This window comes from Pongo pygmaeus, chromosome 4, assembly GCF_028885625.2.
Source record: "Pongo pygmaeus isolate AG05252 chromosome 4, NHGRI_mPonPyg2-v2.0_pri, whole genome shotgun sequence".
In the NCBI taxonomy this organism is placed as follows: domain Eukaryota; kingdom Metazoa; phylum Chordata; class Mammalia; order Primates; family Hominidae; genus Pongo; species Pongo pygmaeus.
The window spans coordinates 176,659,785-176,687,123 of NC_072377.2; the positions used below are offsets into that span (position 1 = coordinate 176,659,785).

The window sequence follows — 27,339 nt, forward strand, 5'->3', positions numbered from 1 at the left end:
GCTGTACCATTTTGCATTTCCACCAGCCATGAATGAGACTTCCTGCTGCCGCACATCCTCGCCAACATTTGTTGTTGTCAGTGTTTTGGATTTTAGCCATTCGCATAGGCAGTTAGTGGTATCTCATTGTTGTTTAACTTGCAATTCCCTAATGACATATGATGTGGAACATCTTTTCATATGCTTATTTGCCATCTGTATATTTTCTCTGGTGAGGTATCTGTTCGGATCTTTCCCCATTTTTTAATTGGTTGTTCATTTTCTTATTGTTGAGTTGTATGAGTTCTCTGTATGGTTTGGATTAATAATCTGATATCTTTATCAGATATATCTTTTGCAAATATTTCCTCCTACTCTGTAGTTTGTTTTTCCATTCTCTTGATGTTACTAATTTTTAAATTTTTGAATTCGTTGCCAATATTTAAAAGTTAGAAAATTTCCTATGAAAATCTGATTTCTGACTTTTCCTCAAAACCTCAAAGATCTGACAACACAGGCTGCACCTTCCTGCATGGCAGCACTTGGCTGGAAGGGTCATGGCTGCAGCCTGTATAAGGTGCATGCTCTTTGCTGTGCCTCTTTCCCTACTGATTCAAGACATTGAGCTCAGTGTCAGTTCCCTTGCTTGGCCTTTCCTTGCACTGGGCCCTCTTAATTCATTTATGTCACTGTCAGGCTTCTGGAAGCATTTGAATTTGAGTGTTATGTCTTCTTGTTTCAGATGTCAAGCATATTCATTGTCACAAACACAAAATCCTTGAGAGGGAAAATAAGTCAACTTGCTTATTCAGCATTTACCAGGCTCCAGGCACATAATATGTTGGATATATTCAATTTCCACATCACCCTTCACAAAGGAGGCATTGTTACTTCCATTCTATACCCGAGGAAACAGGCTCAGAGAGGGGAAGTCATATATTCAAGGTCACACACCTAGGAAGTGGTGGAACAAGGATTTATATCCAATTCTGACTCCCAAACCCCTGTTGATTCCTCTAAGCCAAGTGGTTTCCCTGGAAGGCAGGGAACCTGGATTTTCCCAATGGAAGAGCTTTTACCAAAAATCAGGGTGCTCCCTGCCAGCCAGTGCTCTCTGCTCTGTGGCTTGGTTGCTCATCACCGTCTTCTGGAAACCATCACCTGGGCTTCATCCTCCACCCAGGGCTCCGGTAAGAGTTGTCATATTAGTACAATGTGACCCAACCTCTTGAACCTGCTCTTTGGCACAGAATGAGCAAGTGACCCACACCAGGCGGATTCCAATTGTTCCCCATGGATCTGACATTTGGAACTGAACTGGTAGTTGCTGGAACTACTGAGGCTGGTTGTTGTTGGAGGTGAATCCCATAAAGGGCGATGCTATAAGGAAAAGGTTCTGTGAACCCCAAGCATGGAAGACCTGTGGCCACTGGGGTCCTTCTTTTCTGTGACTCATTGTTCTGTGTGCCTTTGAATTCTATGAGAGCTCTTGAATATCCTTCCCAACAACAATTATTTTTAGAAAATCTACTTACAACCAAAATCATGTAACTCATTCACCTCACCATCAAATCATCTATGAATCAGGCTCTTAGATATAGGAATCAAGATGAAACAGGCCAAGGACACTAAAAGGATGACCTAGAAACAGGCTTATTGTCACCCACTCTGTTATGTTGGCGGAGCAGCACCTTCTCTTCTGTTTTCAGCTTCCCTGGGGATTTTCTACTTAGACTGATAAGGGGGTGAGGTTGGGAATCCTGAGCCCTAATATTGACAGTGGCCATGATCTTATTGTGACAAGGGAAAAAAGGCCAGCCCTAAGAAGAAGAGGCAAAGATATGATATATAGAGAAAGACTCTTTGCAGTGCTTGAGGCCATCCCTGTGTTTGATGATGGGTGCTCATCAGTTCCCTCTTTGCCTGAGCCTACATTTTGTCACTTGGCCCCATGAGCCTTCCAAAGAATACAGACACTTTTGGCAAGGTTGCTCCTGAGTGCGGGTTATTTCTGTCTTTCTTTTTTCTTTTTTTTTTTTTTCTTCCTTTTTTTTTTGAGACAGGATCTCTGTCCCGCAGGCTGGAGTACAGTGGCACGATCACCTCCCAAGGCTCAGGTGATCCTCCTGCCTCAGCCCCACAAAGTAGCTGGGACTACATGCATGCGCCACCATGCCCAGCTAATTTTTGCATTTTTAGTAGAGACGGGGTTTCACCATGTTGCCTAGGCTGGTCTTGGACTCCTGTGCTCAAGCAATCCGTTCACCTCAGCCTCCCAAAGTGCTGGGATTATAGGCATGAGCCACCACGCCCAGCCAAGTGCAGTCTATTTCTTACAACTACAGGACTTGGCACACAGTGGACACATAATAAAGGTTTGTTGAGTGACTGGATTAATGAGCAGAATACAGTTGGCAACTTCCTGCTCCTGGTGATTGGCACCACTGGACTGACTGGGGTTAGGAAGACTGGTGAAGAACGGGCGGAGAAGACCAAGGACTTTGGACAACTTCCTCATCCCAGACTCCTCTGAAGTTAGACGAGGCCCCCACAATCCCATCCATCATGGTCACAGTGAGCACGGGCAGAGACAGCTGCTGAGGGATGCTACCGTGGTCATTCCTGGGGGTGGGTCATGGTTGGACTTGCCTTTGTATCACACCTCTTGGCCAGAACCTGGCACAGTGCCTGGCACATAGTAGGTGCTCAATAGAGAGTAATGAGGGCAAGAACCAGTGAGTAATCATCCATGGAATTAGCACCTCTGTGTGCTAAGCATAGCTGTGCTTACAAAGGAGGGAGAAGATCCCATGTTTACCCTTCAGTTGAGGAGAGAAAATTAATAACCCAGTAACCGTAAACTAATAATGAAGGATTAAAGTGCAGTGGCTAATGGCACAATCAGACGCTGATCCATTGCTTCAACAGATATCCTTAGAGAACCTATTTTGTTCTAGGTCTGATGCTGGACACTGGGGATTCAGATATGAGTAAGATACAGTCAGGGTAACTGAGGTCTGAGGGGGAGTGCCACAAAAAATTCACTCCTTCAGAAATATCCATTGAATTCCTACTATGTGTCAGGTGTGATGCCAGGGGCTGGCCCACAGAGGCAGGTAGCTGGGTCTCCTGCTGAGGCTGCTCCATCCTTTACAGTCTCAGGGACATCTTTCCCTGTCCAGGCCTTCATTTGTAGACCTGTCAAATCAAGTGACAAGACCAAATGGTCAATGGGCTCTTTCACTTCTGACAGCTAAGGCTGACCCCGTGGGTAGAGTTCAGTTGAAACCAAATCCCGCCACTCTTTAATTTCCTCATCTGTGAAACGGCCTTGTCACAAACAGCACCTACTTCATAGGGTTCTTTTGATGATTAAATGAAAGAGTATATGTAAATTACTAAGTATGTGCCTGGCACCCTCTCAATGCTGTCTGTTCAACAAGCTCCTCATTCTTACCACTATGATTCTATCTGACACCTGCCACGTGACCTTTCCTTGTGCCAGACACTAAGCCTGGCTCAGTGGAAAGAGCATAAAAGACCCTCCAGGGTGCACCCTCCAGGAGTGCTGCATGGATTGGGTTGAAGGAGGGAATTCACCCAGGGTGGTAGGGTGGGCCTGGAAGCCTCTGAGCTGAGCCGCTCAGGAGAGAGGAGGAGGGGTCACTGGGGTTGGGGGACAGGATTGGGGATCAGAGGAAGCCTCGCTGCGGGGGAGGGGCAGGGCCTGCGCCCTTCCCCTCCGGGAGCCCCCGGTGGCTAGATCTGGTCTGGGCGCAGCCCCTGACTGAGGCTGTGCTGGGGGTGCCGAAAGGTGGCCTTGTGGGTAAGTCCTTCCAGCTGCGGCCAGGTAATCCCGGCCTTCGAGCGGGAGAGATGATACCCCCCGAGGGCCGGGCCTGGTCCGGCTCAGGATGCGTGCCCTGTGAAAATGCTCAGCAGCCCTCGCCGTTAGGAGTGCTCAGGTCCAGCATGAATCATTCCTTTTTGAACTTGTCTAAATGTGTTTATAAAATAAAGCTGCGGCCCAGGGCTGCTCCGGGCGGAGCGGGAAGGTAATATGTTTTTAATTGGAGAGACTGGGGGAAGGAGGCAGCGGGCCAGGGTGAGCTCACCCCGCATGAATGCGGCTGGGCGGAGAACAATGTACGTTCACATTCTTTGACTACAACGGGCCTCCGCAGCACCTGGCTCGGTGGGCAATTCTCTGGCCTCGGGGCGGGCGTCCAGACCCGCGCCGTCTGAGGTTAGCGGGAGCGCGTATCCTGGGAGGTGGCCAGAAGCCCTACATGGAAATATCACAGTGGGTCAGAGCAGGGGTCGCAAACTCCAGTGCACCCAGGAACCAGCCAGTATCTCAAACCCACGGACACCCAGTGTAGACCTGGAGAACTGGAAATGCGTGGCCTCTGCAAAGGGGACAGGCACCAGTGGACTCCACCAGCCCCGTCACCAGATTCAATGTTTCTCAAGAGAAACCAGAAATCATATATGGATGTAAAAGCTCCTCTTTTTAAACATTGTCTTTATTTAATTTTATCCTATTTTCTTACTTATTTTTGGTTCTGTGGGCCAAATAAAACAGATGCCTAGGCTGTATTTAGCCCTGCAGCTGTCCCCTCTTTTAGATCTTGGGAGTGGACCTCATGCTGTCTTTTACCAGCTACCAGGACTTTAGGCAAGTTACTTCGCTTCTCTGAGCTTTGGTCTCTTCAACTAGAAATCTGATAGATTAATGCTACTTTTCCTGACTTTTCAAATGCTTTCTATGTTGAGGATAAAGAGAGGAAAGAAGATAATTGTAATATTCATTGGGCATCTGCTATGTGCCACGCATGGTGTTAAGCAATTTACGTATTTTGTTGTTGTGATGTTTTGTTTTGTTTTTTAATCACCATTATTCTGTAATCTAGGTATTATTCCCATTTTGCAGATTAAAAATGATGAGTTCATGTCCTTTGTAGGAACATGGATGAAATTGGAAATCATCATTCTCAGTAAACTATCGCAAGAACAAAAAACCAAACACCGCATATTCTCACTCATAGGTGGGAATTGAACAATGAGAACACATGGACACAGGAGGGGGAACATCACACTCTGGGGACTGTTGTGGGGTGCGGGGAGGGGGGAGGGATAGCTTTAGGAGATATACCTAATGCTAAATGACGAGTTAATGGGTGCAGCACACCAGCATGGCACATGTATACATATGTAACTAACCCGCACATTGTGCACATGTACCCTAAAACTTATAGCATAATAATAATAAAATAAAATAATTTAAAAAAGAAAATAAAAAAGAAATACAATCTTAAAAAGCTGAAGCTGGAATGTGAACCAATATCTCCAACTTTAAGCTGAAATCATCTGAATTTAAAGAACACGTCATGGTAAGAATGGGGAAACGGAGTCAAGAGTTAACTGGCTGACTTAATGTCACAAAGCCATGCCCAGTGAAGGCAGTAGCCATTTTGGGTCCTAGCTCAGGAATGATACAATCACCTATTCAGTTAGCAATAGCGTTTTGCAAAGTAAAACAGGCAGAGCTCTCAAAGTTAAATCAAGGGTATAATGGAGTAGGTACTCCCCTGCACTGCTCCAGTTACAGCCCTTCCAAAGGACGACGTAGCAGTACGTGTTAAAAGATTCATATTCTCTAAAAGATTCATCCACTTTCACCCAGTAATTCATCTTGAAGGAATCAATCCTAGAGAACTAAAAGAGCTGTGAGCAAAGATTTGTAAAAAAAAAAAACCAATGCTCAGAAAATTGAACATTCATTATAAAGGAAGAGTTAAATAAGGTAGGTAATGTCCATACCCAGGAATATTATGTAGCCTTGAAAGAATGTGCAATAACGGAAGGAAATGCTCATGATATAATGTTAAGGAAAAAAAGTGGAATGCAAAATTAGGTAAACATGTATATGATAATCAAAGAAGTGTAAAGAAAGAAGATGGGAAGGAAATTCACCCCAATGTTAATTCTCTGAGTGGTGGAATTTTAATTTAATTTTCTTCATCCTTGTTGAAATTTTTTTGATTCTCTCTAATGAGCATATTACATTTTACAATCTGAAATATATATATTTTCAGTGTGTTACAGGCCTCATCTCATCCAGTTTGGGAAGTGGATGGGTCTCAAGCCAAGTATCACATTTATTTAAAAAACAAAAGCCCAGAGAGAAACTCTAGAGAGAAAAATACCACAGTGTAAAGTGGTTATTACTGGATGATAGGATTATGGGTGATTTTTTCCTACTTCTTTATATTTCTATGTGTTTTTCAAACTTTCTACATCAAGATTTCTTTGAAATTGGCAAACAAACAGACAAATCATAAAATACTCTCTTGCATTTCCAACTGTTCCAGGCAGGGAGATATTCTTGGCAGTAGAGCTATACCAGAATCCAGGTTTTTCTCACACATTGCTCTATCCTCACTCTGGTCTTTGTACTTGTACCCACCCCCACCCCCGCCACCCAGCTACCATGATGATAGATGCTGAAGGGTTTAATATACTTAAATTAATTTAAAGCTAAGGAATTGTGAAATTAGGATTCTTTTGTAGTTTACGGAGGAATGGCTTGGCCCAGATTGTTCTTGCAACCTGTTTTTGACCACTTTGCCAAGCTAAAAGTACCTATTGCTTATCCTATTTAATTGAGCCAAGGCTAAAAGGCACGTTTATTTCCCGGACATGGCGCTATGATCTGAGCCGTGTGGTCACTTCCTATACCCAACCTTTCATGGAGCTGGTCACTCTTCTGGCTTGGAAAACCACAACGTCTCCAAGTGAACTTACTAAGAGTTATAACTGGGTCCTTGTGGGGTTTACCACCTGATGGTGCTTCACTCCTGACCAAGTCGTCATGTTACGTGTACCCCCACCTTTATTTCCTGAGACCCCTCCCTCCCAGCCTTTGTAGCCCAGAGACCAGGAACTGAATCCTCCGTGAACCTGAGCTCACTGCTGCACTTCCCTCAGGCTTCATTCTTCCCTCACCTATAGAAGGGGAGTAGAACACCAACATGGGCCTTTGGGTACAAAAATAGATTGTCTTCCTTCTTCCCTCTCTAGCATCCTCTTTCCTTCCTAATTTAGGAACTTTCTCTAGTCTGCTTCCAAATATGCACCTTGGCCAATCTCGGCAAGTCACCAAATCCTCGTGGTGGGCTTTCCTCATAGGACCAATGTGGGAAGTGCCTGACAGAATGCAGAGATGGCTCTTAACCGGGTCAGGTGCCTGGCGTGCCTGGGTTTGGTTTTAGGTGAACCTCACCGTGGCTGGTTCTCCAAAGCAGGGGTCAGTCAGTAGTCCCATTTTACAGGACACTGAGGTGCAAAGAGGCACTCTACCATGCCAGCAGGTCTCTTGGTGGGGAGTCAGTGTTTACTCACATTTTCCCACCTCCTTTCTGCTCAGTCTTTTCTTTCTCCTTTCACCGGGTAGTCTTCCAAGTTCACAGAAATGAAAATCTTCCTAAAACAGGAAGGCAAATAAATGAGAATCTCCCTTCTGACCCAAATCACTAGCAATCACCCATGTATTTAGATTCACATGAGCTCCTGACTCTGGAACCTGGAGCCAATTCCCCTAAAAGTCAGTTCATGTAAACTTCTTGTTTACCAAAGTGACAATGGGAATTACCAAGGTGACAATGGGAATTACCAAGGTGACAAGGGGAAAAGACTAGAATATTTGTAGGCCTGCTGATGAGATCTGGTTAAATCTAGAAGCATCAGAAAATATCACAATGGGATGGTGTCAACCTCTTTTGGGAGTTTCTGGACCCTCTTCAGTATCTTTTTCTACTTTGGGGGCTCTTGAACATTTCAAAGTTGCTTTAAAAAAAGTGAATTCATCTAATGTCATTCTACCTTAATTTCAAGAAAACAAGCACGGTTTAAGTTAATAGCTAGAAGGCAAGGTCATAAATAAGCAAAGAAAGTGAGGTGCGCAAAGAAAAAAATAATAATCACCCCAGTGTGTGACCTTGAGCAAGTCACTTAAGCCTTAGTTTTCCTCCTCTGTAAAATAGGGGTAATGATTTCTATCCCATGAGGATGTCTGATGGCTAATTCAGTGACACAATTTGTGCAAAGCAAATCAGAACTCTACTACATGGTAAATGTTCTATTCTGCACAACAACAATAATAATCTCTTCAATTGGGGGAAAATGATCACAGCCTTATACTTTTTGTCACTTATAATATCTTTGCTTCTTTTGGGCCTGGAGAAGAAAAAGCAGCTCGGGATGGGGGAGAAGGGGGTGCAAATGACTTCTTGCAACTTAGAAACCTGCAGTTAGACCCTTCCATGCCGTACTGTGCACTGAAATGCATTCCAGGTGCACTAAAGAATTGAATGTTTCAAAAAATCAAACCACAGAGGGGAAAAGACATGAATATTTATCAGACCTCTGGGAAGGTCTGGTTAAATCTAGAAGCATCAGAAAAGATCACAAAGAAAGAGAAGGACAGAATTGGCAGCAGGAAAATTCAGCACATCTGTACATAGAAAAGACAGGAAAATGCATGCAGCAAAAATGACAGGCAAAGGCATCATATCTTTATTAGACAAAGAACTTTTACTATCTGTATGTATATATGTATGTGAAGCCATAAGAAAGTTATTCAGACCCTACTAGATAAATGAATAAGGAATTCAAGTAGATAATTCACAAAGGAAGAATATATTTGGGGGAGAAAATGAGAGAAAGCAATCTCATTAGCAACCAAAGAAATAAGTTACCACTTTTCTACCATCGAATAGCACTGACTTTTTAAATAATAATGTCAGCTGTTAAAGAAGGCGAAGTGAAACAGGCATATGCATACACTGGTAGTAGAAAGGTAAACTGGTTTGACCCTTTTGGAAAAAAAGGTCATAACATCAAGTGTTATGAAAAAACGTTGTCTAGTATATGGTTTGGGGAAAACTAGAGAAAACTAAAACTAGACCCCTATGTTAAAGTATGTACAAAGGTGGACTCCAAGGGGACTAAACATCTAAACATGAAAGGTAAAAGTAAGAAGTCAATTGCAGAAAATGATAGGAGATATTCTCCCTCTGACACATATGAGCTGTGTCACCTTGGGCAGGATGTTTCCCCTCTCTGAGCCTCGGCTTTCTCATCTTAAAATGGGAATTTTTACGCCCACCTTACAAGATAATGTTTATAAAGCGCCTGGCACCTGCTTTGACAGAGAGGGCTTTCCTCCTGGGTGCACAGCTGGGTCAGCCTTCCTGGCCTTTCCTGTGTTGGTATGGCCATGTGAGTGAGTACTCTGGCCACTGGAGAGTGGGGACCAGTGATGGGTGCACTTCCAGGGGTCACCCTGCAAGGCCTCCCATGCATAATTCCATATCCTCTTCTCCATCTATTGGTTGATTAGAGAGGATTTAGGACTATGGAAGAGGGAGGCACAACAAGATGGAAGGAGCCTGGGTCACTGAATCCCTACTTGGAAGTCTGCTTGGCCAAGAAACCCTGATTAGACTATGTGATAACATACAAACTTCTGTTGGGTGAAGCCACTGATTTGGAGATTATCTATTACAATAGCTAACAATACCTATCCTAAGTAACAGTGCCCAATAATTATTCTGCAATTTGACCAACAAATTCCCGTATTGGGAATCTAATCATTGGGGTTCATTAAATGTAGTTCCTGGTGAAGCCCTTGGTGGATGGCAGTGAGATTTCTTAATCCAGTCACTAATGAAAACTGCACACTGCAAGATTTCCAGAGAAGTGGCTAATAGAAAAATAGATTCTGTTAGTTGATTTCAGGTTTTGTTCTAAATTGTTAATGTTGGGTTTTGCACACTCTGAGATTGGGATTGACTAGAATGCTTTGACTGGACTAGACAAGCACTCAAGAAATTTTCAAAGGATAAACCAAAACAAAAGTAGGAAAGGGGAAATATGGATGTAATCAGGTTGTCTGTATCAGCTGATAATAGTCTGTCCCTGGGCACACAGCCAGAAAATTTGAACCCTGGCCAGCAACTCACACACTCCAGGTGATCTGCCAAAACAGAGGGCTGTGATGACTGGCTTAGGAGCGGGGAGGCTGCAGCTCACAGGGGCACTGAGATGCAGATAACTGCTCTGGCCATGCAAAGGAATATTTAGGGCAGTATTTACATAGTGCAAAACTTCTGAAGAAACGAAATGTCTGTGGCAGATACTGCTGGTTTTCTACCCAACAGCCATTTCCCCTTCTTCCTTAGAAAACGTATCCCAATTTCATTCTGGCCTCAAAGGTTGACTCGTGATTGTTCTAAGCTAGTCTTGGTCTTTCCATTCCCCCTTGTCAGTGATTGGTCTAGGACTGAATGTGTGATCTACTTCTGGCCACCAAGATGTTAGGGAAGATTTGCTAGGGCCTTTTGGGAGAGAGAAAAGACAGAGGAAGATGGAAAGTGGCCTTTCCTCCCACAACCCCCTTTCCTTTTCACTTTGGACTTTGTGGATGAAGATGTGACTCCTGGAGATGCTGCAACCATCTTGTCACCATGAGGGTAAGGCCAAAGAGACTCATAGAGACACCAATCCAAACTTACTAAGCCTCTGAGCCAACCTGGAGTTTGTTATATGAAATAATTATGCCTGTACTATTTGCTTTTATTCAGGGGTTTTGCTGTAGGTTTATCCAGTGGTGCTATCAGGGTTAAGTTGATAGAAGAATCTTTGATGAAACTTGACTGATTTTCCTGGAGTTACCTAGACATGGTTCCTGACTCTCACCTGGAGATGTCTAAAGGCAAAAGCCTGGTTAGTTTGCCTGTGAGGACAATTAAAGAGTGGGTGCTACTGTGGGAGTAACTTGCCCTTCCAGAGTTTCGTGGGGCAAAGAAACATTGACTTTTCCCTTGGGCTAAGTGAACGCCATGAGACTAGCTAGGCTAGAGCCTTCTGGAAAGGACCTCTCCTAAAAGAAAGGCCTGCCAAGGCAAGAGGACCCCAGCAGGAGGTCTCTGTGGGGTGCATATCACAAAAGCATAGGAGCTGGGGACACTGTATGTTGCCAGCCAGGGACTATCTCTTAAGAGAAAAAATGGGAGTTTCAAGGTCCCCATCAGGAGGTCCCTGAAGAAGCTATAAAAAGAGAGATGCAGCATTTGCGCAATGGCTGACCAGAGTATGGAGAACCAATCATCTATTGCCCAACACCAAAGTAGGCCGGACATTACTTAGCCTACTTAGCAGACTTAGACATTACAGAGCATTCGGCCTGTGGGGCTCTTTACTGCTTCTCCCCTTGCGACCCAGTGCTGAAGAAGCCACAACAAACCTAGGGAGTGGAGGAGGTATGGAGGGGCAAGGGCCATGGGGTCATGAAAGAACAGCCATGCTTGCATGATATCTGCCATTGTCTCTTGGCTCCATACCTACCTTCTAGCGTTTGCCCTGCAAAATGGGGTCTGGGAGTCTATAAGCTAAAATTCTTAGCATTAAAAGATGCTTTCCGAGTTGACTTCCTTTTAGATTCTGTCAATAAGAGGCCCTAGTACGAGATCAGAAGGTAGGAGGAGGGGCTAGAGGAGTGAACAAACCATTGTTTGTTCTCTCTCTATCTCTCTCTTTCCTTCTTCTGGCAGTGTCTCTGCAGGTGGTTGCATCTCTTCCAAGCCCCCAGCTTCTGAGCACCAGCTCCTCCCCAGTGGCCCCAGCTCTGAAGATGACAATTCTTTCAAGCTTGTAGAATTTAATAACAACACCTTCTCTCTCCCCACTCCATGGCCCTAGGGGTGGCAGCTGCTTCCTGCAGTTATTGATCTCTGTGTTGCTGTGCCTTCCCCCTTTTTGCTCCTCCATCTTCTAACACCCATTTAATCAATTTCCTGTATTCAGCCCCCTTTGTTGGAAATACCTGGCATGATTTCTGTCTTCCTCATTGAACTCTGATTGATACATCTCTCTTCTTAAGGGCTGATCTGAAGAATTCTCAGGTGAGGCTACACTGAGGAGAGGAAATAACTTTTCAATTGGATGAGAAAATCAGTTTTAATATTAGATGTGGCTGAGTTTTTAATAGCTGATAATGATATGTTCTAATGCCTGAAAGAGATTGGGAAACCCAAGCTATCACCTAGAGGCAGGGGAGGGAAATGGAACAGAGCAGGTTTAAATGGAAATAGTGACAAAGAATAAAGCCATTTCCTTCCCTGTGAGGTCTGACTGTATCAGAAACCAGTCACACCATGAAATAACATAAAAAAGCATTATAGTAGGGATTGCAACCTGGAAACTCCCACCAAATGTAATCAACAGACTTGTTTGTTTAGTTCAAACAGTGTTTTTCTATTCAAGGTTTCTCAAAGTCGCATTATTGACATTTTGAGCCAGATACTGGGAGGAGGGAGCTGTCTTGTACATTATATTGACATTTTGGGCCACATGTTTTTCTCATACGGGATGTTTAGCAGCATCTCTGGCCTCTAGAAGTCAGGAGTGCCCTCCAGACATGACAATAAAAAAGTATCTAGATATTGCCACATGTCCCTTGGGGTGCAAAATCTCCCTTGATTGAGAAATATTGCTCTAATTGGAAATTTTGCATTAAAAATTAGATTTCCAGCCAGCCTTCCTTGAAAAATCTACAGACTTGTAAACAGTGGACCTATGTTTCTACCTGGCTACAATCAGCTGTTGTTAATTCCATCTGTTTCTGTTATACGCTATATTGGTTATCTATTGCTGCATAGCAAATTACCCCAAAACTGAGTGGCTTAGAACAACGTTTATTATCTCACAGTTACTGCAGGTCAAGAATCTGGGTATTGCTTAGCAGGATTCTCTGGCTCAATGTCTCTACAAGGTGGTAATCAAGGTGTTGGCCAAGGCTTCAGTCATCTAAAGGATTCGCTGGGGAAGAGTCCGTTTCCAAGCTCACTGATGTGGTGTTGGCAGGATTCATTTCCTCATGGGCACTGGACGGAGGGTCTCAGCAAATCATTAGCTGGTGACTGCAGCCTCCGCAGTTCTTTATCACATGGGTCTCTCCATAGGGCAGTTCACATTGTGGCAACTTGCTTCATCAGAGCAAGCCAGGAAGAAGACCCAGAGAGAGAGAGAGAGAGAGGAGGCCTCTGAAAGAGAGAGAGAGAGAGAAGAGAGAGAGGCAAAGAGAGAATGAGAACTCCAGAAGTCACTGTCTTTTATAGCCTAATCTTGAAAGTGACATTCATCACTTTCACCATATTCTCTTCCTCAGCAGTGCTCAGTGGGACGGGATTATACACGGGCATGGATACCAAGATGTGGGGGCCACTGGGAGCCATTCTAGAAGCTACTGTATTAGTTTCTTAGTGCTACCATAGCTAATTACTGTAAACAGAGTGGCCTGGAACAACAAAAATCTATTCTCTCACAGTTCTGGAAGCTGGAAGTCTTAAGTCAAAGGATCGGCAGGGCCATGCCCTCTCTGAAGACTCTAGGGAAGGATCCCCTCTTACTCCTTCCAGCTTCTGGTGGTTACCCTCAATCCTTGACACTCCTTGGCTTATTGGTGCATCACTTCAATCTCTGCCTCCGTGGTCACATGGCATTTTCCCTGCATGTCTGGGTCCAAATTTCTCTTATCTTATAAAGATACCTGTCATTAAATCAGGGCCCATCCTAATTCAATATTACTTCATCTTAATTTTATTACCCTGTTTCCAAATCAGATCACATTCACAGGTACCAGGGTTAAGTCTTCAACATATTTTGGGGAGCAGGCACAATTCAACTACAATACCTGTCTGTCACAGATGGAGCACGTGCATTTCTGTTGAAGCATTCTGCTGTGCCGTGGGACGATTTTGTCTGCCCACTCCTCAATGATGCCCTATGAATCAAGATCCCTATATCATTGCAGGGGCTCCTTGAGGGAGGATCATTCCTCTGCCTCAGTGCAAAGTTTGACAAAGGGTGCTCTGTGCTTTGGCCCTGGGCTCCAGCCCTTCCATTTGTACTCATGGGGTCAGCTCTTCCGCCTTGTGCTTTCCTCTGTCATAGCTTTTATTAGTCTGATTTCATGCTAGTTTCTTGCTAGTCTCTTTGACTGTTAAATCCTTGAAGTCAGGGATCTCACCTGATTCATTTCTGAGCTCTCAATGCCATTTCTGAGCTCTCAGTGCCCACACATGGCCGGCCACCTCGTGGATGAGTTGATGGATCCATTTGACTAGTAGATAAATGCATAAATGGAGAGCCAACATATACAGTATGCAAAGTCATGAAAAACAAGGAATGACTGAGGAACTGGCACAGATTGAAGGAGACTAAGGAGGTTTAACAACTAAATCCAACATGGTGCCCTGGAGTGCATTCTGAAACAGAGGATATTAGGGAAAAGCTGATGAAATCCAGGCAAAGTCTATCAGTAGTTTAGTCAATGGTATCATATCAGTTTTCTTAGTTTAGACAAATGTTATGGAAGATGTTAAAATTAGGGAAATTGGGTAAAAGTTATATGGGAACTCTTAGTACTATCTTAATAATGCTTTTGGAAATCTGAAATTATTTCAAAATAAAAAATCTAAGTAAATCAGAATTAGGGAAGGGCAGAAGCTAGGGTCATCAAGGGGATTTACTAAGCTGATGAATAAGTTAGAATTTAAAACAGGAGAAACTGGGAGCAGGAACCACAGAGAACAAGTGCCTAATCAGGGCCCAGTGGAAGGAATGAGCCAGTTTTGTCCAATTTGGCAAACTCTCTTGGCTCCTTATCTGTAAAGTGGGTGAAAACCCAGATGTTGGATGGGGCTTTGACAGCACTTCAGGTCTAACTAGGATGGCCTGAAACCCCCAGTCCCATGGACTGGAACAGACAAGAACTTCCAGGACTTCTGCACATTTGCAGAGGTTTGAGGTCCCATCATTAGCCATGCTTCTTGGTTCCTGCACTATGGGTATATGTATGTGGGCTGATGGCCTCATTCACTGGATACACACACACACGCACACACACACACACACACACACCTCACCAGGGACTTGGGAGTATCTAAATGTTTGAGAATCATAGAGCAGGGAGACATCCAACACAGCACAGCCTTCCATTCACTGTCTGGCTCCTCTCCCCTTTACCTCTTCCCTCCTGGGTTATGTCTGGGGACTCCACTTCTTCTGTCTCTATTGTGTGGGGGCAACCCAGATCTCCTCCTGGAAGCCCTGACTCCCAGGGCCCTCAGGATCACTGCCCCCCACCCTCCCCCACCTCAATTCAGTTCACAGTAAAACACAATTCCTTTCCTAGAAAGAATCTGGACACCAGCTATTAAAATGCCATTTACTATAGCTCCTTACACAGATGTGAAGCCTGTCCTGTCTCCTTTTGAGCTCATTATAGCCGTGGCTTTGATCCAGTGTCTAGACAAACTTGTGGGTCAGAAGCAGTTGGGAAAAGCCTGGCAAAGTAATTATAGGCTTACAACAAAGCACTGATATTTCAAATGATTTGGGTTAAAATTTTATAACTTAGAGCATATCCAGGGTTAGCCTTATGACAATGTCATCCCTCCTCATTTACATTCTAATATGTTCTCTTGAGTGGCATGGAAATTGCAAAACTACAGCTAGCCAGTGGAATTGTGGAGAATACCAGGTACGACAACTTCATTATGTGTGTACAGAAAATAGGTTCAGAACTGCCTCATCAGAGGACCAAGTGAGATCTTTACAAGCTATAAAATGCTTAAGCGAAGTTACCAACTAAAGTTCATATTTGACTTGGAAGAGCCTTAAAGGTGAGCTAGTCCAGCCCTGGCTCTTGGCATATTACAGATGGCAGCACTGAGGCCCACAGGAGGGAAGTGGCCTGCCCATAGTTATACCTTGAGCCAATGATAGTCCAAGCCTGGATCCCAGGCCTGCCCCCCAACACACTGAAGCCTCTATTCACACCTGGAGATGCTCAGATGAAAATAGAATGGCCATAGGGAGAGATCAGCAGCTGGGAATGTGGCCTTTTGTTTCTCTCCTGAATTTCTAAGAACAACGGCAGGTGAACATAATTTTTAGTCACTGAGAGACAGCGTTGAGCTGTAACACTTTTATTCTCACTTCTCACTGGAGTGTGTCTTGTTTGACAATTTTAGGGCTAATTAGGACCAAACGCAAGGAGACAGCCAAGTTCCACAGAGGGAAGGATATCGCCAGTTGGGAAGGGTTGGAATCTTGGCTCTGTGATGCCTTTATTGCCTGACCTTGGTCAGGTAGGTTAATTGAAGCAGGCCTTGCTTTCCTCTGCTGTAAAACAGTGGCAGCCGAAGCTCTCTCAAAGGTTGATGTGAAGAATAAGTGTCCCTGGTGCATAGGAGGTGCTTCTGGAGGACTCTCTACTATCTGCCCCAGCCCAGAGCTTGCAACTTTGCTGCTTAAAAGAAGGAGCATTACTGTACCTTATTCCTCTATTTCCACAGGTGAATGGGCTTTGCTGCCCCCCTCTCCTTCCAAAGGAGAGGACTTCTGTGTCAGGGCGTGTTTCCAGAGTGGGGAGGAAGAGCACATGAATGAACTGGAGGTTTTCTTCTTTGAGAAACAGAAGCCCAGTTTGAACCATCATATTCATCTCTTTAAGGACAGCCCCTTTGCCCTAAGTTCCACGTTTTAACATTGTGCTTTGCAATCCATTGAGAGTTAATTGGCACATTCAATAATAGTGCATCTTACAATCGATGGCATGTTAGACGCTATGAAACATGGTACCTCAAGCAGCTCAGCAAATTCATTAGCTCATGGAACCACAGAAAGGAGTGATGCTGGCAGCAGGGGCCACAGCACCCAGGAACTGGGAGTCCGTTTTTTTCTCCCAGTCTCCTTCTCTGTCTTCCTCCTCTCACCCTCCCTAGCCCACTTCCCATTTCTCTCTTCTCTACACCCTCTTTCCTTCTCACCTCTAGGATGTGTGTTATCTTGGCTTCATCCCGTCGGGTCAGCTCACCCCATGAAGCTGGATGCGTGGCCCATGCAACTCCAGCCTGTGTGTGGTCTCACAGCGCTGAGACAAGAGAGGAAAAGACAGCTCTTTCCACCAACTCCAGTAAGAAAAATCTCAGCAAAGGGACCTGAGTGGGTCATGTGCCCAACCCTGGACCAATCACTACTGAGCCTTAGCCCCACCCCGCCCAGCCCCACCCCTGTGGCTGGCTGGGAAGGTGGTACCCTGAGGGCCCACCTCTGCACGCCCACTGGGGGCGCTCTCCCAAGTGCTGGGTCCACATGTTCCGTGGCTCCAGGAGCTCGTGGTACCTTCCCTTGACTTTTGTTCCTCCCCAAATCAAAGTCAATCATTTCCACTTTAAAACTCAGTAACTATCATCACTATCATTATTGTTATTTATCACTATGGCCCCAATTTGGACTCTACGTTTACTGAGGACAAGCACATTTTCCTCCATTTCTTTTGAGATGGAGGTCTCTTAATGCAATGAGCAGTCACTAAATTACTCTAGAAATGACTAATAGCTAATGTTTATTAAGCACTTGCCGTGTGTTAAGCACAGTTCTAAGTATATTGCATGCATTAGGTCAGTTAATCATGAAAACTCCCAATGAGGTAGAAGCTGTTTTTATCTCCGTTTTATAAGTGAGGCAACTGAGGCATGAGGAATCTGTGTAACTTGCAGGGTAAGTGAGAGTTCCAAGGCAGGCAGTGAGACCACGTCGTGCACACCCTCAGCCACCACAGCGTCCTGGAGGGAGGGCTGAGTGTGTCCATCCTGGAGTCCAAGGCCTGGAGTCCAAGGCCTCCAGATGACCAGCTCAGTGCCAGGGCAGCAGGGAGTTGAAATCCCTCATGGATTTTATTTTAATCCTTAAAAATAATAGTTCCCATCTGTTGGCACTGGTCTAAAAGCTTAAATTACATGATCTCATTTTTCTTCTAAAAAGCTCATTTTGAATATGAGGAAAGAGAGGTTCAGGGAAGGTAGGTATCTTGCCTAGAGACACACAGCTAGGAAGGTGGGGAGCCAAGGTAATAACTGAGGACTGCCTGACTCCAACACCTGAGCTCCTAACAATGCACTTCTCCCCAGAGCAAAGAACCCCAGCTCTGAGTCTGGAGTGAGGGCATGGGGGCTGGTCACGGGGAGAAACTTTGGGAGGGTGGATTTTCCTTCTGCTCACACACCCACGCCCACTCCCTCCCTGAAAACTGCCATGGCCTCATGGGCAGGGCTGAGAGGAGCTGCCCACTTCCTCCCACACTCCTCAACTCCTCCCAGCCCTGAGTCTCCAAGTATCTGGGAACAACGCTGCTACCACTTCGGGTAACTGTGGCTATGCTTGTGTGTGAACCATCCCCACCCCTGGTCTGCCATGCCATGATCTGTGATTCTCATAGCACTGACTCCACGGGACCAACGTGTAATAATAACCACAGTTACCCCTTATGAAATGCCTCATAGAAGCCAGGCACTGAGCTAAGGCAGTGGAAATGACCTCATTCATTCTTAATAATGCCCCTTTAGAATGAGCATTCAGGAAATTGAGACTCAAGGAGGTACAGCGAGGAACTTGGCTGAGGCTTCATGGTCAGCAAGAGGCAGAGCCAGGATTTGAACCCAGGTCTGATTGACTTCAATGTCCATGACCTTAATGCCAACTTGCTGCTTCTTAGCCTGACCGAGACAACAGAGATAAAGAAGTCACTGTCCTTGTTCTCAAGAAGCTTGGGATCCAGTAGCAGAGTTACATGAGTGAACAAATTGCAATTAGGTGGGAATACCAGAAATGATAGAACTGACACTAGGTCCTGAGGTGGCACAGAGCAGGGAGGTGTGAACTTGGATGGTGTGTTTTTCATGACTCCTGATGGCAAGTGACAGGACTCCAACTCAACTTGGTTTAAGGAAGGAAAAAGGCAGGGGTAGGGCAAAGATTGATTGGCTCATGTTTCTGAAAAGTTCAGGGCAACTGGCTTCAAGCATGGCTTTATCCAGGAACTCAAGAACGTCAACAGGAGTCTCTCCCCTGCTTCAGTTGTGCTTTCAGCCACACTGACATTATTTTGAAGATGATGCCACTCTCTGACAGGCAAGTTGTCCCCCAGAGGCACCCTCCAAGGTAAACATGGTTAGCAACCCCTCTGAAAGGAGAGCCCCTGTTTACTTTTAATTTCAGCCAAATTCCCAGGTTTGAGTGTTGGTGAATTTGCTCAGGTCACATGCCACTCTCTCAATCACTCATTGTAGTCTCCATAAAGGTGGAATCATTGATTGACTATTGGCCAGGTCTGGGTCCTCTGCTCAGTCCTGAAATTGAAGGGAGCCAGCCCCATGCAAATCAGGACACTGTCACTGGGAGAAGGGGAAGCAGGATGCCAAGTGGGCAAAGACAGTGGCATTCCACAGGTGAGGGAGGCTTCCCGGAAGAGGAGCCCTGGAGCTTAGTCCCGAGAATGAACAGAGCATGCTGGGCATAGCTGGGGCTGCGAGGAGAGGATGTTTCCTACCAGAGAGAACAGCCTGTGCCTGGGCGTGGACATGTGAACTCATAGTTTGGCATAGCTGGAGGCTATGGTGGGTGTGGGAGAGGAGTGTGAGGTGTGGCAGAGAGGGGCCCAGTGAGGGTCTTCAGGCCTGTGGACCATGCAGGCGTTTGGACTTGCTCCTGCAGGTACCCTAGAGAGGTAGCACCTCAGACTCAGGGCGGAGGCTCTGGACTGGATCCCCTGGCCTGACCCTGCCTCTCTGAGTGACTCAGTCTACCTGATTCTCAGCTTCCCCATCTGCGAAACAGGAAGGATAGAGGACAACTTCACAGAATGGAGGTGAGGGCAAACTGAAGTAAAGCAGTGATAAGCACAGAGACAACACAGAGGAAGTGTTCAGAGACACAGACCATTATTGTGGATCAATCTTAAGCATCAGAGGAACATACTCTAATCTCCACTCTAGAAAGCTCCCCCGGGGGTGCAGTAGAGGGTGGGGACAGGAGACCAGTGGGAAGAGGTGAGTTTGATGGTTCAGGTCCTAGAAGATGTGGAGAAACGCTGCTTTGGGGGAGATGGAGAACACAGGGAGAGGGCTCAGGAAGAGAAAATTCCATGGCACTTGGCAAAGAATCAGATGTGGGGAGAGGGAAAAATCCAGGATAAAAATAAACAGGGAGACAAAAATCTACCCTTGACCTTGGACCCCTTAACTTTTAACTTTTGAACAAACACATTTTCTCTTAAAAGCATTCAACCAATTTCCCTAGGCTTTTTTTTTTCTCTTCAAATACCGCCCCAAAAAAATCCCTAGGCCGCTCGATTCCCAGTGTTGAAATCTTAGGTATCTTTTTTTTAATTTCAGCCTGAACATGCCAAGCTGAACATGCTTAGAATGTCCTTCCCACCTTGCCAGCCCCTGAAGCCCACCTCCTCCTATTTGCCCTACTGGGTAAGTGTACCCAGTTTTCTAGGAAACCAGTGTTTGGTACGATGGGAACATGCGCTTGTTTGGATGGGTTTACGAGCAGTTTCATTCACCATGCTGAGTCTAAACGTCAAGTAGGTTTTCAAGACCCAAGTTCTACTGAATTCTACAAAATAAAAATACGTTCAGTATTTATTACGAAAAAATAAAAATAAAAAAATAAAAGAAGAAAAGGAAGGAAATGGGGGAGAAAAAAAGTAGGAAGAAGAGGAGAAAAAGAAACAGCAGCAGCCATGATGAATTCAAAAGAAAACAAAATTTTAATCCTAAAAGCCCCTCGGTCACTTCACAGAATATTTCACAAGAGCTATTTGATGTCCAAGTGTAAATAATCATGGTGCTGAGATTTTGTGTGAAACTTTGTCATTCCAAAGCCATTTTTACAGTCGTAAATTAGCTAATCAGCAAATGAATCAGAGACATACGGGTCATATTTCACTCAAATCATATGATTTTAAATCGGAGAGAAACTGCTGTTGGAAAACAAATAGTAAAAGTGCTTTTAAACAGATTTTTATTTATTTATTTTAATGTTTTGATTTTGTTAAGGCCCAGAGCTTGATAGCTGGATGAAATGAGGTTGTACACGAATAGGATCGGGTTGCTCATCACGTTTGATGAGAATATAAACCTCAGATTTCCATTACGGCACCTATGCTTCCCTGGGTGGAAACACTTGAGGGAAGGAAGGGATAAACAGGCATGCCTACCTGTCCCTGTACCCAATAAAGTCTCAGGGAGAATTTTCCCTGGGGAACCAGCCGCCGAGTAGACCAAACCAGATTCACCTGGGACACATGTCAAAATGATGTAGATGTTTCCCTAAAAAGGGCTTTGAGGCTGGTGGCCTTTATACACATTACTCTCTGCTGGCAGCTGATGGGCAATTTCCAGACATCTGAGGCCTGGTGGTTAATAAGAATCATAACAGGCTGGGCACGGTGGCTCATGCCTGTAATTCCAGCACTTTGGGAGGTCGAGGCGAGAAGAACACCTGAGGTCAGGAGATCAAGACCAGCCTGGCCAACATGGTGAAACCCCGTATCTACTAAAAACACAAAAATTAGCCAGGCGTGGTTGTGGGCGTCTGTAATCCCAGCTACTCGGGAGGCTGAGACAGGAGAATCACCCGAACCTGGGAGGCGGAAGTTGCAGTGAGCCAAGATCACACCATTGTACTCCAGCCTTGGCAACAGAGTGAGACTCCATCTCAAAAAAAAAAAAAAAAAAAAAAAAAGTAAGAATCATAGCAATACCAGCTGAAGCCTACTACATTGTTACTAAGTGTCAGGCAGTATTCCAGGTGCTTGGCATTCATTAACTCATTTAATCTGATGATGACCCTATGTACTGTTTTCCCCTCTATGTGTAGTTCAGGAAGGGGAGGTTAAAGATGGTCATGTTATCCAAGATCACCAGTTGTTATATGCTGAAATGATGTTCAAACCCAGGCAGCGGGGCTCCAGCGTTCAGGTTCTTAAATGCTGGGCTAGACTGCCACCCCAGGCACAGTAGAGGTCCGGACAGCCTCCTCTCCTTGCCGCCCAGCACCCGTGGGGGAGTTAAAGCATTCCTTTGCAGTTGTTCCCCGGCACTGCAGTCTGCCTGGGTTTCTCCCAAAGATGTAATTTCATGAACTTGGCTTCTCCAAGGCCAAGTCTAGGGACCCTCTTGGTCTTTCTGGGCCCTGGAGAATGAGCTCTCCCCTGGGCTTGGCCTCCCCCTCCTCCTGCACAGGCCCTATCTGTTTCGCTGACAGAGTGGAAACCTCTTAGACGGGGAGGAAGATTGAGAGGGAGTGGGCAGTATGTACTTCCAGAAAAGAACATCATTTTTTGTTCCACGTCCCAAGTCTTCCATGGTGAGAAGGGCCCTGAGCTCAGAGGAGGCTGAGAGAACAGGCCTGAGGTTGCCTCCTGCACCAGCCCCACTCCTCCTCCCTCATGTTACTCCAGCCACACTGGCCTCCTTTCTGTCTTTCAAAACCACCAAGCACTTTCATACCTCCTGCCTTTGCCCATGCTTTCCGCTCTGCCTGGACACCTCTTCCCTAAGGCCTCCAGACCTCTGCTTACAGCACTTTGGGAGGCTGAGGTGGGTGGATCACGAGGTCAGGAGTTCAAGACCAGCCTGAACAACATGGTGAAACCCCGTTTCTACTAAAAAATACAAAAATTAGCTGGGCGTGGTGGTGCGCGCCTGTAATCCCAGCTACTCAGGAGGCTGAGGCAGGAGAATTGCTTGAACCTGGGAGGCAGAGGTTGCAGTGAGCAGAGATCACGCCATTGCACTCCAGCCTGGGCCACAGAGTGAGACTCCATCTCAAAAAAAAAAAAAAAAAAATGCCTCCCTTTCCCAGAAACCTCTGACCACATCGTCCAAGGCACCCCCAACCCTCTACTTGTTGCTCCTGGTTTTTCCAACTGGTGCCCCTAGGCAGTTTGCAACATTTATTCATTTGCACATCTAATTGCTCGTTGACTTGTGGTTCTCCCTTTTCGCTTTTGCCCTCCAGGAAGCTGTGTCTCTATGCACCTATATAATAGTATCCAACAACACAGTATCTAGCCCAGAGCCCCACGCTGAACCTGGAACACAGTATACGCTCAAGAAATACTTACTGAACAACAAAATATCAATCAGATTCTGGTTTCAGAGAGAAGCTCTAATAAAAGAATTTTCCTCCTCTTCATCTTCTGTTTCTGGGCTTCAAACTCCATGAGAGCTGGACTGGAGTCCTGAGATGCACATGCAAGTTTATTTTCATTTCATTTTAATTTGACAAACATGGAAAGCTGGGACATGGAATCCAGGTCTACTGGTTCCTGCCCTCAGGGAGCTTCAACTTGGTGAAGTGGGCAGGGTGAGAGGGGGACGGACAAAGGAGGCAGAGTGTCCCCAGCAGAGGAGTGGAAGATGCAAAGGCCTAGAGGTGGGAAAGATCATGGCGTATTTGGGGAGCCTCTGTGGCTTGGCATGACTGGATCAGGGGGACAGGTGGCAGAAGACAAAGCTGGAGAGTGCAGCTGCAGTCAAGTCCTTCAGTGTGTCAGGCTTACACAGTAGGGACCCCTGAGGGTTTTGCACCTCCAAGTGTGGTGGGGTTGACCAGTGTGGAGTGGGCAAGACAGAGGCAGGGGGTCCCACAAAGGGACAATGACAGCCATCCAGGCAGGATGAGGACTGAGTGTGCTGATGGGAGAACAGAGGTACAGGCTATTCAGAAACAAATGTCGGGCTTTCCATGACGCAGTCAGGGAAAGGAAGAAGAAAGGGCAAGGAAGACCCGGAGGTTCCCATGGGAGACTATCTCAGCAACTCACACTTCCCAGTGGCACCCTGGCCACTCCCACAGCTCTCATCTGAATAAGCTTTGTCCTCAGAATCCTGAACTCATTGTCCCCTGGCAAACCCTCCTCAAGCACACAGCTCCTTCCTGCGCCTGAATAGTGTTTCTGGAAGACCCTGAAATGTCAAGACCTTTCCCAATTCGTCTTCGCTGGGGCAAAGCCGCCCAGCTCTCTACCCACAGCAATAACTCTTGGGTTCGAGGGCTGCAGGGAGTGTGATCTACTCTTTGGCAGCTGAAATTGCCATTTCCCTCACGATATAGAACCCCCAATTCACGAGGGTGAGCAGGCAGGGCTCCAAGAGCAGAATACTGCTTCTTTGCTCTCAGTTCAGGGCCAAGATTTAATTTTTAATTTTCAAAAACATGAGTGGCCAGACCACGGCTTGAAAATTGAAACCATCCTCTGAGCACCTCTGCATCTCCCGCATAGACCTTCTCCACTGCAGAGCATGACGTGGCTTGGACGGGGCAGCATTTCAGAGTTTCCCAGCTAACAAGAGTACGTTTAGGTTTCCACCTTCGGCTGCAGCTGACACTACCTGCCCAGCTCCAAATTCTCTAGCTCTCTGTGACCTTGGGCGTGGTTTTCAACTTCTTCGAACCTCAGTTTTCCCATCTGGTAAAAAGAAGCCTTAAGACAATACTTGATAGAGCTGCCGTGAGGAATAAATGAGATACGAATGTTAACTCCTAAGACATGTCGGCCAGGCACAGTGGCTCACGCCTGTAATCCCAGCACAGAGAGTTAACATTCTCTTAAGACATGCCTGCCATAATGGGGAATAGTTGCAATTTCTCTGAGTTATAAACTGATCCAGGACTTTTTGTTTAGAGGAGTGAAAATTATATAAACAGTACCTTTACCCACGTGTGCTCTCATTTCCTCACTTCTCTGGCCAGGTCTACAGAAACTCTGAGAAGAGTAGGAAGATGGGAGGTTCTCTGATCATTGGCAAGACTCTGAATCTCTCTGGATCTCAGTCTACTCATCTTTGAAATGGAAGCAATAATGCCCAACTTCAGGGTGTAGAGCCAGGTAGGGAAGGGACCTACCATTTATCTAGCCCTGAGGGAGATATTCTCTGATGGAGGGATGAGCTGTGTGAAGGATTCAAGGGGTCTCGCCGTGAAAGAGTAAGAGGATTTCCCCCTTTTCTTTTTCAAGAAGGAAAGGAAGGCTTTATGCCTTGGAGGACCAAGGTTTCCTTGGCCCATGGGGGAATAAGGGGCTGTACTTTCAAAATCTTAGGTTCAGAGACACAAATAACTGACTTGCCTAAAAGGGGCTGGTTCCAAGGGATGAAAAAGGGGTGAGATTTCTAAGAATGAGCATGTGGCTGGGGGAGATGGCCCCACTTGCAGCCAACAGGCCTCCCAGCCCCGTGAAGGCCCTGGGAGGGTGGAATCTCCAAGGATGATGACATATTGTTGGACTCCTGGCGAAGGACTGGCCTCATAATTTCCAGAGCCCAGCATATAATGCAACTGTGGGTCCTTTGTTCAAAAGTTGTTCTGAATTTCAGGATGGCGGCAGAGAGAATGAAACCAAGAGTGAGGCCCTTCTGAGCATGGCGCCTGGGGCAGTGGCACAGGCCGGACACTTGGGAAGTCAGTCTTGCCTCCCTTGGGCCTCAGAAGCCCAGTGAAGACTTCATGGCCCAGATGGGCACTGAGGAGTGGATGCCACGAGCAGAGGACTCCTTGCCTTCCAAGAAACCGTGGCCCAAGAAGATCAGATGATTGGCTCTCATTTTCAGTCTGAATGAGGTTCCTGGAATTCTTTTACAAGTTTAGGGAAAGGAAGCCTCCCCACTCCCCACCCCTAAAGCATTGAGACTGAATATCCTGAGTCAGATTTCACAAGACACAAAGTGGAGAAACAAGCCTTGTGTCCGAGTACCGTGTGGCAAAGGCTGCTCAGGCCACATTGCATTTAATCCCCACAACAGCCCTGCTGGCACCAATCCAGCACTTGTTTCCATGAAGGCTCAGCCTCCCAGACTCTCAAACCAACCAGCCAGAGCCTGGGCATATGGTGCGTGCATAGGGGATGTGGGGCTGGCAGGCAGAGCCCAGGCCTCTAGGAGGAAATGCCCCCTAAGGACAGGCACCTTCTGGGGAAACAATGAGTGTATGAGGGAGGTCAGGGCACATGGCAGGGATAGAAGATGCTCCCCCATCTAATATCAGTAACATTGATAACAATGGTACCAGCAACAGACAACATTTACTCAGCACTCACTAGGCTGCGTCATCTCATCTATGCCTCAACACAGCCAAGTTAATAGCAACGCCATGGCCCAGAAGAGGAGAACTAGTCCAGGTTCTCCAGAGAAACAGAACCAATAGAATGTTTACATATATCTAAATGTCCATATAGATACACATGTACTATATATGATAGATAGATAGATAGATAGATAGATAGATAGATAGATATGATAGAGTAGATGATAGATAGATAGATAGATAGATAGATAGATAGATAGATAGATAGATAGAGTAGATAGATGATAGATAGAGATAGATAGATGATAGGTAGATAGAGATGATAGAGATGATAGATAGATAGAGATAGATGATGATTGATAGATAGTAGATAGATGATAGATAGATAGATGATAGATACAGTAGACAGATGATAGATAGAGATGATAGATAGATATAAATAGGTGATGACTGATAGATAGATATAGATGATAGATAGATAGATAGTAGATAGAGATAGATGATAGATAGAGAGATGATAGATACATAGATAGATACAGTAGATAGATGATAGAGATGATAGAGATGATAGATAGATATAGATAGGTGATGATAGATAGATAGATAGATAGATAGATTTACTTTAAAAATCTGGCTCAGGCAATTTCAGAGCCTGGCAAGTAAAATCTACAGGGTGGGCCTGGCAGGCTGGAGACCCAGGGAGGAGTGAATGTTGTGTTTTGAGTCAGAAGGCCATCTGCTGCAGAAGTCGTTCTTGCTGAGGGAGGTCAGGCTTTCTGTTCGATTCAGGTCTTCAGCCGAGTGGATGAGGCCACCCACTATAGGGAGGTCAATCTACTTTACTTAAAGTCCATCCATGTAAATGTTAATCTTGCCCAAAAACACCCCCACAGAGACATCCAGAATAACGTTTCTCCAAATATCTAGGCACTATGGCCCAGCCAAGTGGATACATAGAATTAACCATCAGGTGAGGTGAGCACACAGAGCAGGCCATGGCCTCAGCTGTAACGCAGGAGGTCCAGCCTTAGGCCCACGCCCTACTGCCCACCTTGGTGTCCTCTCAAACCATTGCCTGTAATAGATGACTTCAAGAGGCACATGGATGGACTGTCTATGAAATGGTAGTCGGTATGTATCCACTCAAGAAAACAATATAACTAGCACGTCGACCCCATGAATTTTTGGACGTTATTTCATAGGAAGAGATCAAAGAGAACAAGTGAATCTATTTTAGGATTTTAAGGCACAATATTAAGTAAATATTACTAGGTCGAACCATGTGATACTGTCATTTTTACAGGCAAAAATGGTCAAATTGCCCCAATTTTCTATGGCTCAAACCTATTGGAA

At 45.6% G+C, this 27,339-nt stretch overlaps 1 long non-coding RNA gene across 1 annotated transcript; it reads right to left on the reverse strand.

Moving 5' to 3' along the window:
- Window positions 1–7,381: 7,381 nt before the first annotated feature.
- LOC134739567 (uncharacterized) lies at window positions 7,382–17,007 on the reverse strand. Its single transcript, XR_010126343.1, has 4 exons — window positions 16,878–17,007; window positions 12,750–13,085; window positions 11,867–11,956; window positions 7,382–7,465 (listed from the first exon to the last, which is right to left on the reverse strand). It is a non-coding gene; the product is annotated as an uncharacterized LOC134739567 (long non-coding RNA).
- Window positions 17,008–27,339: the final 10,332 nt, after the last annotated feature.